The sequence below is a fragment of the Agelaius tricolor genome, unplaced genomic scaffold (genome assembly GCF_023055355.1).
Source record: "Agelaius tricolor isolate 1412-34295 unplaced genomic scaffold, bAgeTri1.0.p SCAF_6, whole genome shotgun sequence".
Classification (NCBI taxonomy): Eukaryota; Metazoa; Chordata; class Aves; order Passeriformes; family Icteridae; genus Agelaius; species Agelaius tricolor.
The window spans coordinates 43,937,225-43,949,941 of NW_027269266.1; the positions used below are offsets into that span (position 1 = coordinate 43,937,225).

Consider the following 12,717-nt stretch of genomic DNA (forward strand, 5'->3'; position numbering starts at 1 on the left):
GGGTGCTCCTAAGTCTTTGGCAAGGCATCAATCCATCTGCACTCACTCCATCCACCACTCAATGCTGGAGCACACCTGGAATGGTACACTTTGAAAGCAGCTCTTTACCCACCCAGCAACCTCTTCCAAACACACTTCTACTCAGAGTATTTGCTTAGGGCTCTAAATGCTTCATAACACTACACCCTCTAAAGACCCACCTTCTACAAAAATGGCTGCAATAATTCTACCACTAAATACACTGAATTGCAGATCCCTGAATGGAAGGTATCAACTTCCTGCTATTTCAAAATGTAAGGCTTATTCTCATGGCTTTGCAAAACAAGAGTGTTCATTATGCCATTTAAATTCAGAGAAAATGGTCACTGCTAATTATTTTTTCAGTCAAGAAAGTTCACCCTAAAGCTCTTTTTGTCATTAATTGTTTAAAAATGGATATATTTTACATAAAACATAGTGAGAGAACTGCAGAAATCCCTAGGACTTCAAACTTTTCTCCAAATCTTATGGCTAAATTCTGCCAAGTACAAGAAGAAAGCTCTACTCTGCCTAACACCAGCCTAAATGGAGATGTTGCTTCCCCTATCTCAACAGGGAAGGAGGTGATAGTTTACTTTTCAGCTGTTCTTTTAAGAAGACCAAATTCATAAGAGGACAATCATTCTTTCACAGTCAAAGAATAAGGTTATTAATGAGCAGGATGATTAATTACATCCAAGCACAAACCTTTGTGCACCTGACTGCAAGTGACACAAAGAGAGGTACTGGAACTGCTGAGGCCACAGTGAGAAGCAAAAGCCAGGAGCACAAACCTCCTAGGTGCACAGAAGCAGATGAACTAGATAATTTACAGTATTTGTTTTCTAGCACAACTCTTATAAATAAACTAGGAGAATTAGGTATTTTCTTATCTTTCACTTTGAACATTTAGCATGCTGCCAAGCAAGTTTAAGGTGGTTTATGAATCTGAAGAAAGTCACGTGAATTAATGTTAAAGCATATCAGTCTTGTATTTATACACACATCCCACAGAACAGAAACATCAAGATGATAATGTCCTTGTGAGGATGTCATTTACTTTGACAAGAAAAAAGCCCACAACAAAAAACCCACTCCTCATTCACAAAATTCACATAACACGTTGTAATTACTCTGTATTTTAACCACAGCTATAATTTAGCCTCGTGATTTCTGATATTTAGGAAGACAAGCTATGTAATTTTTGTAAATAGTGATTACCCAAACAATCTGGCAGTCTAAGTTCAGATAAATCTATACCTACTAGTATATGCATACCTTTTCTCCCTTTTTTCACAACTGCTGTAAGGACAACTATGTATTCAAACATTCACACAGACTTAACAAGTGTTTCAAAGACTTAGTTCTTCCACTCCCTCACTCCCTCAAGAAAACAGGTTAACCTTCACTGTGTTGTTTAACAATCTTATTAAAATTGCTGTGCTTGTTTTCCAGCTCAAAATAAAACTGACATAATTAAAGACTCACACCTGACAACACTGTTTAGTTGACAAGAACATCACATTACACTAAAAAGTAAGAAAAACTGTAATTTAGGTGTTCAACTTTCAATTGAAAGTTTAAGCTTGACACATCAGGTACAGTAACAAGCTGGGACAGTCCTGAACACAGACTCTCAGGATTTTTTGCCTAGACTCTGAGCCTTTTCCCCCCACTAAGGTTTTGTATCCCAAAGCAAAGGAATCAAACAGTCACAGGAAAAGCAAACTCCTATTTAAGAAAGCAATCCGTTTGACAAGTCACCCTAAGGTCAGTATGAGCAAAGGCTGACTGAAAGCTGAACAAATACTCAGTGATTAAGCTGTGGGTTTAGTCCTGAACAGCACACTTCAGCAGTGAAATAAAAATTAATCTCTTTTGCAAGTGCAGGAAGTAGCTTCACTCCAATAATAGTTTCACTCCAATAAAAGTTCTACAGCTCTCTCTCAGAGAGATAATAATAATAATAATAATAATAATAATAATAATAATAATAATAATAATAATTTGTTATTATTAAGCTAAACTGGGGAAAATAAGAAAAATCTATTGCTGTGTAACTGTCTAAGGAGAAACTGGAAGGAGCCCTGAGGCCCCCTCAGTCTGAAAGTCTGGAGACTCAATTCTGCAGGGAGTTAAGAGGACAGAGCACAGGCCCCTGATTGTGGCTAGAGGAAAATTTTGTTATTTAATGTACTCTGCCATTTAATGCTTGCTTTAGAGGCCTCATTAGACAACAAAATAAATCAGTACATAAACACCATACACTGTTTTGAGAAATACATATGTGTTTTAGTGTTCATTATCTTAAGAGTCAAGCTATAGGAGCTTAAAGTCTCAGCTTCTCTCCTACATGACCCGGTTAGTGAGGGGTTTTTTTTTAATTCTTTGCTCTTATATATACAAACATCTGTTTTGGTTTATGTTATCCAGTTTGGTATTTTCAGATAAATAATACAACAACCAAAAAAAAAAAGGTTGTAGCAGGGTGGAAGCAGTAACTTGCCCTAACTGGTTTGCCCTTCAATCATGCTGCATACGAACTTAATTTATAATACAGATGGAATATGTCGGCTCCTCCTGCTCTGGAGCAAACAATATGTAAACAATGTAGGCAAAGGGCTTAAGGACTTAATCTTGGTGTCAGGCTACAAGACAGGCCACTAGGTAAATGTGAGATACAATGACAACACACACATCAATTCAGCTTAATGACATGACAGAGCAAAGATCTTTTCTTGTTTTTTTTGTCTGGAAGGCATTTGGCAATACAGGAACAACCAAAAAACATGTAATACATAAGTTAGAAATGTAAACAAAAATGAAAATCTACTTCCTGCTACAATGAACACTTAAAATATGCTACGACACCCTATATAAACTGTCTTTTTACTTGCCATAAGCCATGTAAAAAAAATTCTGGTTTTTAATTGCCTGTGACAGCTAAAGAATTTGCTAAGAATGTACAAACAAATGATATGGGCCTTCACCCAGTAAGTGCCTGAAAGCTACATGAGGTTCTGATGTAAAACTTACAGCAAGCTTAAAACCACCATCATTGTGAACCTGCTGATTTTCATGTAATTATTCATGTTAGTGAAGTCAAGCACATGGGTATGACTTGCAGAACTACAGCATTACTATGTACATTGCAACCATTTCCTCTATTACAAGTCCATTAACACTGAACTCGGGGAAGAGGTTACATTTTCATTGTGTCATATGAACTAGGTGAATTTCAAGTTCTGCCAACTACATGAAAACAATACTGAGGGGAAAAAAAAGAATAAAAAGAAGAGAGATCAGGGCAGATGGCAGACCTTTTTTAGGTTTTCAGTTTGGTTTTTAATTTAAAGAAATACTTCCAAAGAGCTTTTATGACACACAGAGTACCTTGAGAGCTGACAAACAATACTAAAGTTAATTTTTTATCATCAAAAGGAAGCAGACATACATAACTAGGCTTACTATATTCACGACAGCTAAGGCAAGCAATCTAGATCCACAGGACAGATGTCCTTTTAAACAAAATCAGTCAGCTCCAGACAGACAGAAACTGCAGAAGAATTAATTTTTAAGTTTATTTCATTTTTTCTGCACATACAACTGAATAGATTACAAGACTGCATATTTAAATCTTCCTTTGCAAGAGACATAAGAGAAGGTGAGTTTCCTAACTAAAAGGGCTTTTACCTATGCTTCTCCTGCCACATTTCCATGCAACCAAAATCTAACAAGCTTGTGAAAACTTGCCAAAGCACAGATAATAAGAAAATATCAGTATTTATATGTATTTTCCTAATGGCTCCTGCAAGGCCTAAAAAGCTTTTTCTGATCTGCAGGAGTGCAACAAAAGAGGCCAGCTATGCTGAGAATTTTTGGCAGTCTCCTGCAGATTCATCCAGATATCCACTGGCATGGCAGTTTCCAACCTCTGGTTTACAAATCCTGGAGGGTCAACGGGACACATCTAACAAGTCTGTGAAAGGCAGCTAAAAAAAGCAAACCTATTATTAGCAGGCTCAAATTTGCTACGGAGAGCTGTACTTCCATTGGCATATTTTCGGGACTCCACACGTGGTTAAAAATACCAAACAAACAACAAACACAACAAACCCCACCCCAACTGGGGCTGAAAACCCAAAGGGGCAGAAACCTCCTGTTGGGTTACAATGGCAAAGGCAGCAGGGAAGGAGCGGGCACGGAAGTTAACGCTGTGCTTACGGGACACCCGATGAGTCAGATCGAACTATCACAGGGCAAAGTCGGCGCTGCCAGCCCTCCTCCAGGGGCAGGGAACAGGATTGTGCCTACCACAGATACTTCTTCACTTTTCTCCCGGAAATTCAGGCTACTTTAAGGAGTATAGTTACAGCCTAAATATCACATTACCAGCTATGCATCTGCCTTTAGCAAAAGGCTCACAAACATCTCAGGAGTCTCCTGAATCTTTTGACTCCTGAAGTCAGGCAATGGCAACACTTTCAGTTCCCATACTCAAGAAAAATGGTGTAAAGAAATCTTTAAAAAATTACAAGGCTTAAAATATATTTATGTTTCCTGAGGGTAAAAGCACAGGCTTGGATTACCTCCCTTAAAAAGGGGAATAGAGAGCAAGTTAAACCAGATGATAACCAATTTATAACATTTTTCTATACATAAAGGGAGTAAATGGCTGCAATACAATGCTTTACAGTAATTGTTTACAAAAGTGTTTATAACATCAACTATTTTGATGTTATTTTCTAATTTTAATTTCTTACTTCAAAGATGCCACACATGAACAAGACCTTAGTAAATATGGCTCATGCTAAAATCATACTTTCATTATTTTTATTAGAAGCATCTTATTAGAGGGGAAGATTTAATTGAAGTCATGCCTTCCTGAAGAACACATTTGAATAGGAGAGCAAATACACAGAGGAAACTTCTCTCTAAGGAGAGAAAGGGGAGGGGGAAATTACATCAAAGATGTCTGTCATATCTAGAAACTCCATCCTGAGGGTTTGGATCAGACTGCACCTCAAAAAAGATGCAGCCACATAAGGCACAAACCCCTCAGTCCTCCTCTAATTTACATCAGTGTAGATAAGAAGCAACTTCAACAGTGCCAGAGGAATTCCATGAAAGGAAAATAAGGCCATGTTTTCTGAATTACAAATACAGGGGATTCCCTATCCTGATGCTTGTGGCATGCAGTCTCTCAGGGGGGATGGGAACAGCTCCCTGGTTAATGTCTGTATCATTTCTGTTTAACTAATGGACATGTATCGTATAAATAAATTATAATGCAATAAAGACTGACCTAAGAGTCTGAGTTATCTGGTGATTGCACCCCCACCAAAAGGCCTGTCAGCTGCCAGCCTGAGCAAAGGAGAGCAAAGACAATGTAGTTACTGTCCAAGGTACAAAAACACTGGACCACTATGGATGAGTGACAAAATTGGGGCAACATGTAGAAACAGGGCACAAATCACAAGGGCATCAAGACTGAGGTCAGACTTGGATCTGACTTGGACTAATCACAGTGAGTTATCTTAGTAAGTCTTTCATCAGAGATAGAAGGTACTTTATAAAACTGTCATTAAGTAATGAACCATTACAAAATAACTGGTCAGTTTTTAACTATCAGAGCTGCAAGGGCAACAGAGATATTCTGTTACTTCAATCTCACAGTTTCCCAATAAACCAAATACACACAAGCTACTTAACCCATGTCAAAAGAGAAATACTAATCCTGAACATACCATCCTTGTTGCATTGCCACCTATCTAAAGTTAAGCACTGGAAGGAAAGAGCAATTGTGCAGGAGACTGCACCAGGAAATAGAAAACAACAGATGGGGATGTCATGCTTTCCCACAGCACTGCAGTTATCCTGAATGCACAGCCTTATGAGAGACAAAACAGGAGAAGCTGTCCTGGTCTTCTAGACAGCTCTGCAATTTACATGCTGACTCAGGACCTAAAACAGCAAGCCACTGGATTAGGAGAACGTAAATTCTCAATTTGTCCTTTATCAACTTTTTTTTTTTTTTAACAAAGACAAAAAATAAAGGGAAAGGCTTATCTATAAAACTGGTATTATTTTTAGTTTCAACTTAAAAACCACACAACTTTCATGGCATAAGGAATATGTTTTGCAGAGCAGGAAAGAGCTGCAGCTTTAAAGTTTTAATCATAATAAGAAGCTGGCAGAAACCCTCTAGTCTAAAAACATATTTTAACTACTATCTTTCAAGGCAGAAAGAGCACTTTAACTACCAGACATAGGTTTTCACTCAAGATGGTCTATCGCAGGATTTGGCTCTCACCTGCTTTTGCTACAGCCCCCTCTTCACAAGCATGAACAAGTCACTCACTCTCTGATTTTATTCCCCTGCCTGTAGTTTATTATTCTGCCTTGCCACATATGGGTAAGTAAAGATGTAGGTATAAAGGCTGTAAGGCATTTAGATTTCAAATCTACATACTACACCTAAGCAGATCCCTAAGCCAACTACAGAAAGTACACAGGGCATACATTAAAATAGCACATTAAAAACACAGGGACCAAACAATTATCACCTCTATCCTGCAAAGTTAAAATCACAACTGGAAGAAACATATGCTGCTATTTCAGAGAACTGGAAAAACCTGCAGGTTCAAAGTTGCTGTAGGTTAAAGCTTTTGAAACATAGCAAAGAACATCTGAGTTGGCAAACTAAGCATTTCTTGTTTTGCTCACTTTAGCGCTGGCAAGCAGCAGGGATCCTTGGGATCCTTACTGCCATAAAAAATAGTTCTGTGTGTAAACCTTAATTTTCTTTTGAAATACAGAGTTCAAGACAAGACCAGCTACCATATATAATATCTCCCTTATCTATTCTGTACTGTATTGGACATCTGTAATTCAAGTGGGCACTGCAAAGAACAAAGAATGCATATCACATTACCTACCTTTATCATCTGCTACAGTCCTCTCTGCAATCTATGGTAAGGTACTACTGCCCTCCCACTAAGCCCACATATGTCTTTTTTTACCTTTTTTTTCAAGAGTGTAGTATTTTACACTACCTTTACTCACTCACACTGTTTCAGCTTCAGCCCACTTGTTTTAACTTCTGCATGCTGCACCACACTTAAGATTGGTCACCCCTGTCAATTCTGCATTATTGCAAAACTTACAGCTGAACATGACAAGCACACCATCCACCACCAGCCCAGGAGCAGGAACATCAATAAAGGCCTTGCATTTCCTCTCATTCAACATTCCTCTGATGTCAAAGGATCTTAACAGTGAGTCTTCTGTGTCCTTTTTTTACTTGCTGTTTTACTTGCTCCTGGAATAGCGCTTCCCAACATTTTTCTAACTGAACTCTGCTGCTGTACCCTTCCCTCTCATTTCCGTACCTTTCCATACCTATCCTCTCTTTCTTTTTTCCCCCTCCTCTTGCACTTCTACCTCTTCTCCTGTAACAGCACGGGTTCTGTACGGTCACCCTGGTGGTGCAAAGAGAGATATGGGGCTATAAGGCTAGACAAATCTCTCACTCCAGTCTCCAGAAGCACTCTCAAGCAGCCCCCAAGCTGGGGGCACAGCCAGAAACAGGCGACAGGAGTTAACACACCAGTGCTCCCATGCAGTGAGCCAGCACCCAGCTGCACCTTGCCTCTAACACCTTGCACCTCACTAGCAGGGAACTGCTGCCATATGGGGAGGTCTTTGGCACCCACACCCTGCAAACAAGCTGGCTCACGTTTCTGGACTCCCTCTCAAAAGGACAATGTGTGAAGTGTTACTGGCAGACTTGCTGCACTGCAGCTCCAGGCAAGGGCTATCTTCTTTCCTTATTGCCTGCACTAACCCGGGAAACACACAGCTTCAATTAGGAAAGCTTTAACTTCTTGTTTTCTTGAACACAACCCAAAGCTTCAGATCAGTTACATGCACAGGTTAAATATGATGTTCCAGGTACAGTTGGTCACATTTAGTTTCCTTCAACCAGCTAAGCGGAGGATGGGGGAAATAAAAACTGACAACAAGCTATTCTGTTGTGTCATGTTTTACATTATCTGCTGTCTTCTGTCAGGAAGGCAGAAAAACTGTATTCCTGAATATTGCCCTAAGAAAAAGGTCATGTCTACACTGCAGAGGCATCAGAGAAAAGCATAAGCTCAGCCAACTAACATCTGCAGAGACTGGCTGAGCTACAGCCAGTCCATTTTCAGACTGACACCACTGTGGGTGCCCATCTAGTCTCCTCTACAGGAGAGATGCCCTGTCACAGCTGTATAGGAAATGTCTGCACAGTAAAACTGGCTCCATGAGCAAGTCTTCCTGAAATAATGCAACACACAGGTTTAAACTGCATGGACTATGCAGCACTGCTAGCTCCTGTTCTGCTGGAGGCGCACAGCAATCCACCCATTGAGAAAAGTAAATTCATATTAGGTAAGAAAAAGCAATTCACCAAAGCTGAGCTACCATTGCCCAGGATACAAACACACTGCTGAAGACTGTCAGCTGTTCCCCTTCGCTGACGCAAAGGAAACTGCCCAGAAAAAACACATAACTACTTGGGCACAGCAGACCTGCATCTGCTGAGGAATTAGGCATTCATCTTCTTGCAACCTACTCCCATTATCTGGATTAAATTACATTTGTGTACAACCAAACAAGCAATTTCAAACTGAAATAGACACCCTTGCCTGTAACTATATCACTTTAAATGAAAATTAAAAGGAGGCAGAAACATATATGAGAATACCCAAGAGATGTTATTTCTATGGATCCTAAATGCCACAACAAATTTTGGGGTTTAGGCAGACCCTGATATTTGCCCTTTCATAAACCTATAAACACACAAGAGTTTCTGGGCCGCACCTTGTAAATCTCAATGAACATTCAGTCAGACACAACTTACTACCAGCAGCAGGTCCCTCTGGTGTGACAAACACTATTGCATCAGTGAGGCAGCACCAAGAGCTACGCTGACAGAGTCATGGCCTTTGAAGGAGTGCATCTTTATTGCACACGCGCTTTTAAAAAGATGTAAGAATGGCGTGGCTCCCCTTATGATGACTCTTATCACTGAAATGCCTGTAACACTAGGCAAAAGACTTATCTGTTGCTTTCAATAAGCAAAGGAAAATATGGTCCTCACTAATGCCTTGCTATGTACACCACAAGACACCCAATGCAGTCACTCACCGTAAGTCACCAGTCCCTCCCCTCTCTGTAATTCCACCGTATCAGAACAACCATCCAAATTTGGGCTCCTTTCCTACAGATCTGATATTCCACACACACCTTTGCTGTGCCAGGAGTCTGGCACACTGTCAATCTCTCTCATGCTGAATAACACAGTTTAGCTTTTCTTAATCGGGATCAAAGGAAAGACACCTAAACGAACTTTGCTGTCCATCCCACATCCCTCAATGGTACACACCAAGTGGAAAGCCCATCAGGGACCAGACTGCTGCCCCCTCCTCCCCAAGGCCTGTTTTCTTGATTATTTTCTTGAAGACTATTTTCTAATGAGCCATCGTGAACTCTTGCTTCTTCTTAAAAATTTACCTTACAGAACAACTCCAGTAGCACTCAGAAGCTGCCGTTCTACACCAGTCCGGATCGCTTGCTACTGCCACGTAAAACTCACCATCCATTTCAACTAAACCCGCCACAGCACAGCACAGCACAGCGCCATGCCTTCGCCAGGGATTCCTGCCGATCCCGGGGGCGCACCTGGCCGATGGGGCCATGGGACAGCCGCAGCCACACGCCTGGTGACCAGAGCCACCTCGGAAGCGACAGGGTCAGCTCCACGCGCTGTCCAGCTGCTCCCATCGCTGCAACGCATTAGCAAATTATAGGACCACTGCAATCCACCGACAGGTCACAGGACCCCGACGAAATCGCTGGAGGCTCCGACTTTAAATTTCCTGCCGAGGGGACTCAACGCTGCTCCGAAAGGCCGCGGAGCAGACCTAAACCGCGTACTTAGCACGCTATCATTTAACGCGTTCAGCTTCCCAGTATTTAAAGCCCAGCGCTGGAAGGCGGCGAGGTGAGAGCGGGAGCCCTCCGCCCGTTTCCCGACCGATGCCCACAGGTCCCGGGGATGCCGCTGCGGGACACGACCCGCCGCCCGGCCGTGGCCCGGGGGCCCCGCCGAGGGACGCGGAGCCCCGCGCGGCCCTTGGGCGGCCGCGCCACCCCCGGGGCTCCCGCACGTACGGCCGAGGGGCCGCGCGGGCCGGGGACACCAGGGACAGCGGCGGGGCCGGGGGGCGGCTGGTGCAGCGGCGCAGGCGGCGGCGGGATGCCGTCCACCGGCGGCCCGCTCCCGGCTCCCAGCTCTCTGCTCCCAGTTCCCGCTCCCGCCCCGCTCCGCCGGCGCACACACCTGCCCGCCCCCCAGCACCCCCCGCCCCGCGCTGTCAGTCGCACCCACCTACCCCAGTGGCCGCCGCCGCCGCCGCGGGTCCGGCGCGCCCCGCCGCCCCCGCGCCGGCAGCGGCACGGCACGGCACGGCACCGCACCCCCCCTTCCGCCGGCCGCCCGCCCGCCCCTTGCGCGGAGGTGGAGCGGCCGCCGGGAGGAACCAGGAAGTGAACGGCGGCGGCGGCGGGAGGCAGCGCGTCCCGGCCCTGCCCTTCCCCGCCCCGCCAAGGGCTCCCCGGCCCACGGACGGCACCGGCGGCTGGGCCCATGCGGCTGCGGACCGCCTGTGCCCACTGCGCGTTAACGGCCCGGGCGTGCCGATCCCTGGGGGGAAATGCGGGTTTTGTGAGGAAAAACCCCACACTTTTTGGTTTTGGCATGGAAACAGATGGTTCTGCCTCAGCGGGCACCTCTGAGCCCCAGGCGGGTTCAGGGTAGTTTTGATTTGCAGGTATCCAGAATCTGTTGGCACCCAAGGGGGAGTCGTACAGTGCAGAGCAGTGAGGATGTTTGGGGGACTGGAGTATCATTCTTACGAGGAAAAGCTGAGGGAGTTGGGCCTGTTCAGTCTCGAGAAGAGACTACTGAGAGGGGGCATCTTTAATATGCATAAATGTCTAAAAGGAGGGGCGAGTGGGTGTGCCAAAGAGATGGAGCCGGGCTCCTCTCAGTGGTCCCAAGCACTAGGATGCCGTGGGCAGAAACTGATGCACACGAAGTTCCACCTGAACATGAGGAAGAACTTTTTTACTGTGTGAGTGACACTGGAAGAAGTTGTCCAGAGAGGTTGTAGAGTCTGCCTCACTGGAGATACTCAAGAACAATCCTGTGCCATGTGTTCTAGGACAGCCCTGCATGAGCAGGGAGGTTGGACCAGATGACCCACAGTGGTCCATTCCAACCATACCCGTTCTGTGATTCTGTGACAGAGCCTCCACTGCAGGTGGCATGTTCAGAGCCAGAGCAAGGGCTGAGTTTCTCCCAGTCCTCATCTCAACTCATAAGCCCTCCATTATTTTTTTTGTCTCCTCTGCCCAGCTGAGAGCAAGAGATCAGCAAACAGCTTTCATGGGTGCCTGGTGTTTAGCCAGTGTCAAACCATGACGTGAGCCAACATACATCATTCATTTACCACAATGAAATTAAAAGATAGTGCTTTTCCTTTGTTAAAAAAAAAACCCAAGAAAACAACCAAACATACAAACCCCAACAAACCCAAGAAACAAGTGGCATCCTTTTTTGTATGATAAGCTTCACTACTGCCTTGTGCTGGAATTGGAATGTCCTCAGAAGTGCTCTTTAGGGCAAGAGGTTGCCTTCTGCTCTCCCTGAGGAAAAATGAGCCAAACCTGGGCTCCTCCCACCTTTAAAAAACTGCTGTTTGCATGTGAGCAAGATTTGCTAGCTGAGCCTCTGGACTGTGCAAGAATTTGACTAACATTAGGTAGACTCCAAGCTGGGGGGCAGAAGTGGGAAAAAAAATTGACACATCACTCTTTCCTGGCAATTGTACCTGTTAGCTGCTGTGGGCAAAGGCATGAGAGTCAGGAACTAAGATGAGAGCCAGAATGTCATCTCCCTATGCTCTCAGTGGAAATCATGGGGTGCATCTGCATTAACACTGCAAGACAGTGTTACTCACATCAAGAATTCACTCACATCTTCAGAGATTTTCTGACTTCTTACTTCTTGTTTGGTTCACACTGTGCAACATGAGGACACAAGTATCACACTTCAAGTCAAATGAAGGCTTAGACTGTGCTGGACAGCAGCACTGGCAGATGCTGTTTTAGAGAGAACATACAAACCAGGGCCCTCTCATGCATGGGCACTGCCTTTGTCTGGCACTCCCGTGGGCCAGCAAGGAAACCTGGCCCTGCTCACCTCCCCTAGTGGGGGAGGACAAGCTAGCCAAGTTCCCAGCTCTGCCAGGCTCCACTGCTGGCTCTGCCCACCAAGAAGCAGTATGCAATCCCCATACAATCCTAGTGTGCAGAAATGTGGCACCTTTCAGATGCAGGTAAGCTGTGGGAAGAGTCCCAAAAATGCATCCACTCTGCCCTGACTGCTGATTGATAAGCCTGCCAATGGGACCAGACCAAGCTAAAACTTCCAAAACCATCCATCACTCTTGAAGTTTGCTTCCACTGCATCATGCCACCTGTTCAAGTAGGCACAGCCAGGAATGCTTCGTACATTTGATTGAACAAGGAGTTGTGGAAAGATGCATAAACTCTGGCAGTGTGCTGAGTAATCCTTGGGAGCCATGGATC

General features: G+C 44.3%; 1 protein-coding gene across 4 annotated transcripts in view; it reads right to left on the bottom strand.

Moving 5' to 3' along the window:
• The window catches only part of ZDHHC3 (zinc finger DHHC-type palmitoyltransferase 3), a 34,011-nt gene extending 23,397 nt beyond the window's left edge, over positions 1-10,614 (bottom strand). The window contains exon 1 of one of the 4 annotated variants that reach the window (XM_071429596.1): positions 10,458-10,614. The gene's annotated coding sequence lies outside the window, so the exon portion shown is untranslated. Of the gene's footprint in view, positions 1-9,744; positions 9,983-10,453 lie in introns of those variants that run through there. The other 3 variants (XM_071429597.1, XM_071429598.1, XM_071429599.1) reach the window with 3 other exon arrangements.
• Between the last annotated feature and the right edge of the window lie 2,103 nt (positions 10,615-12,717).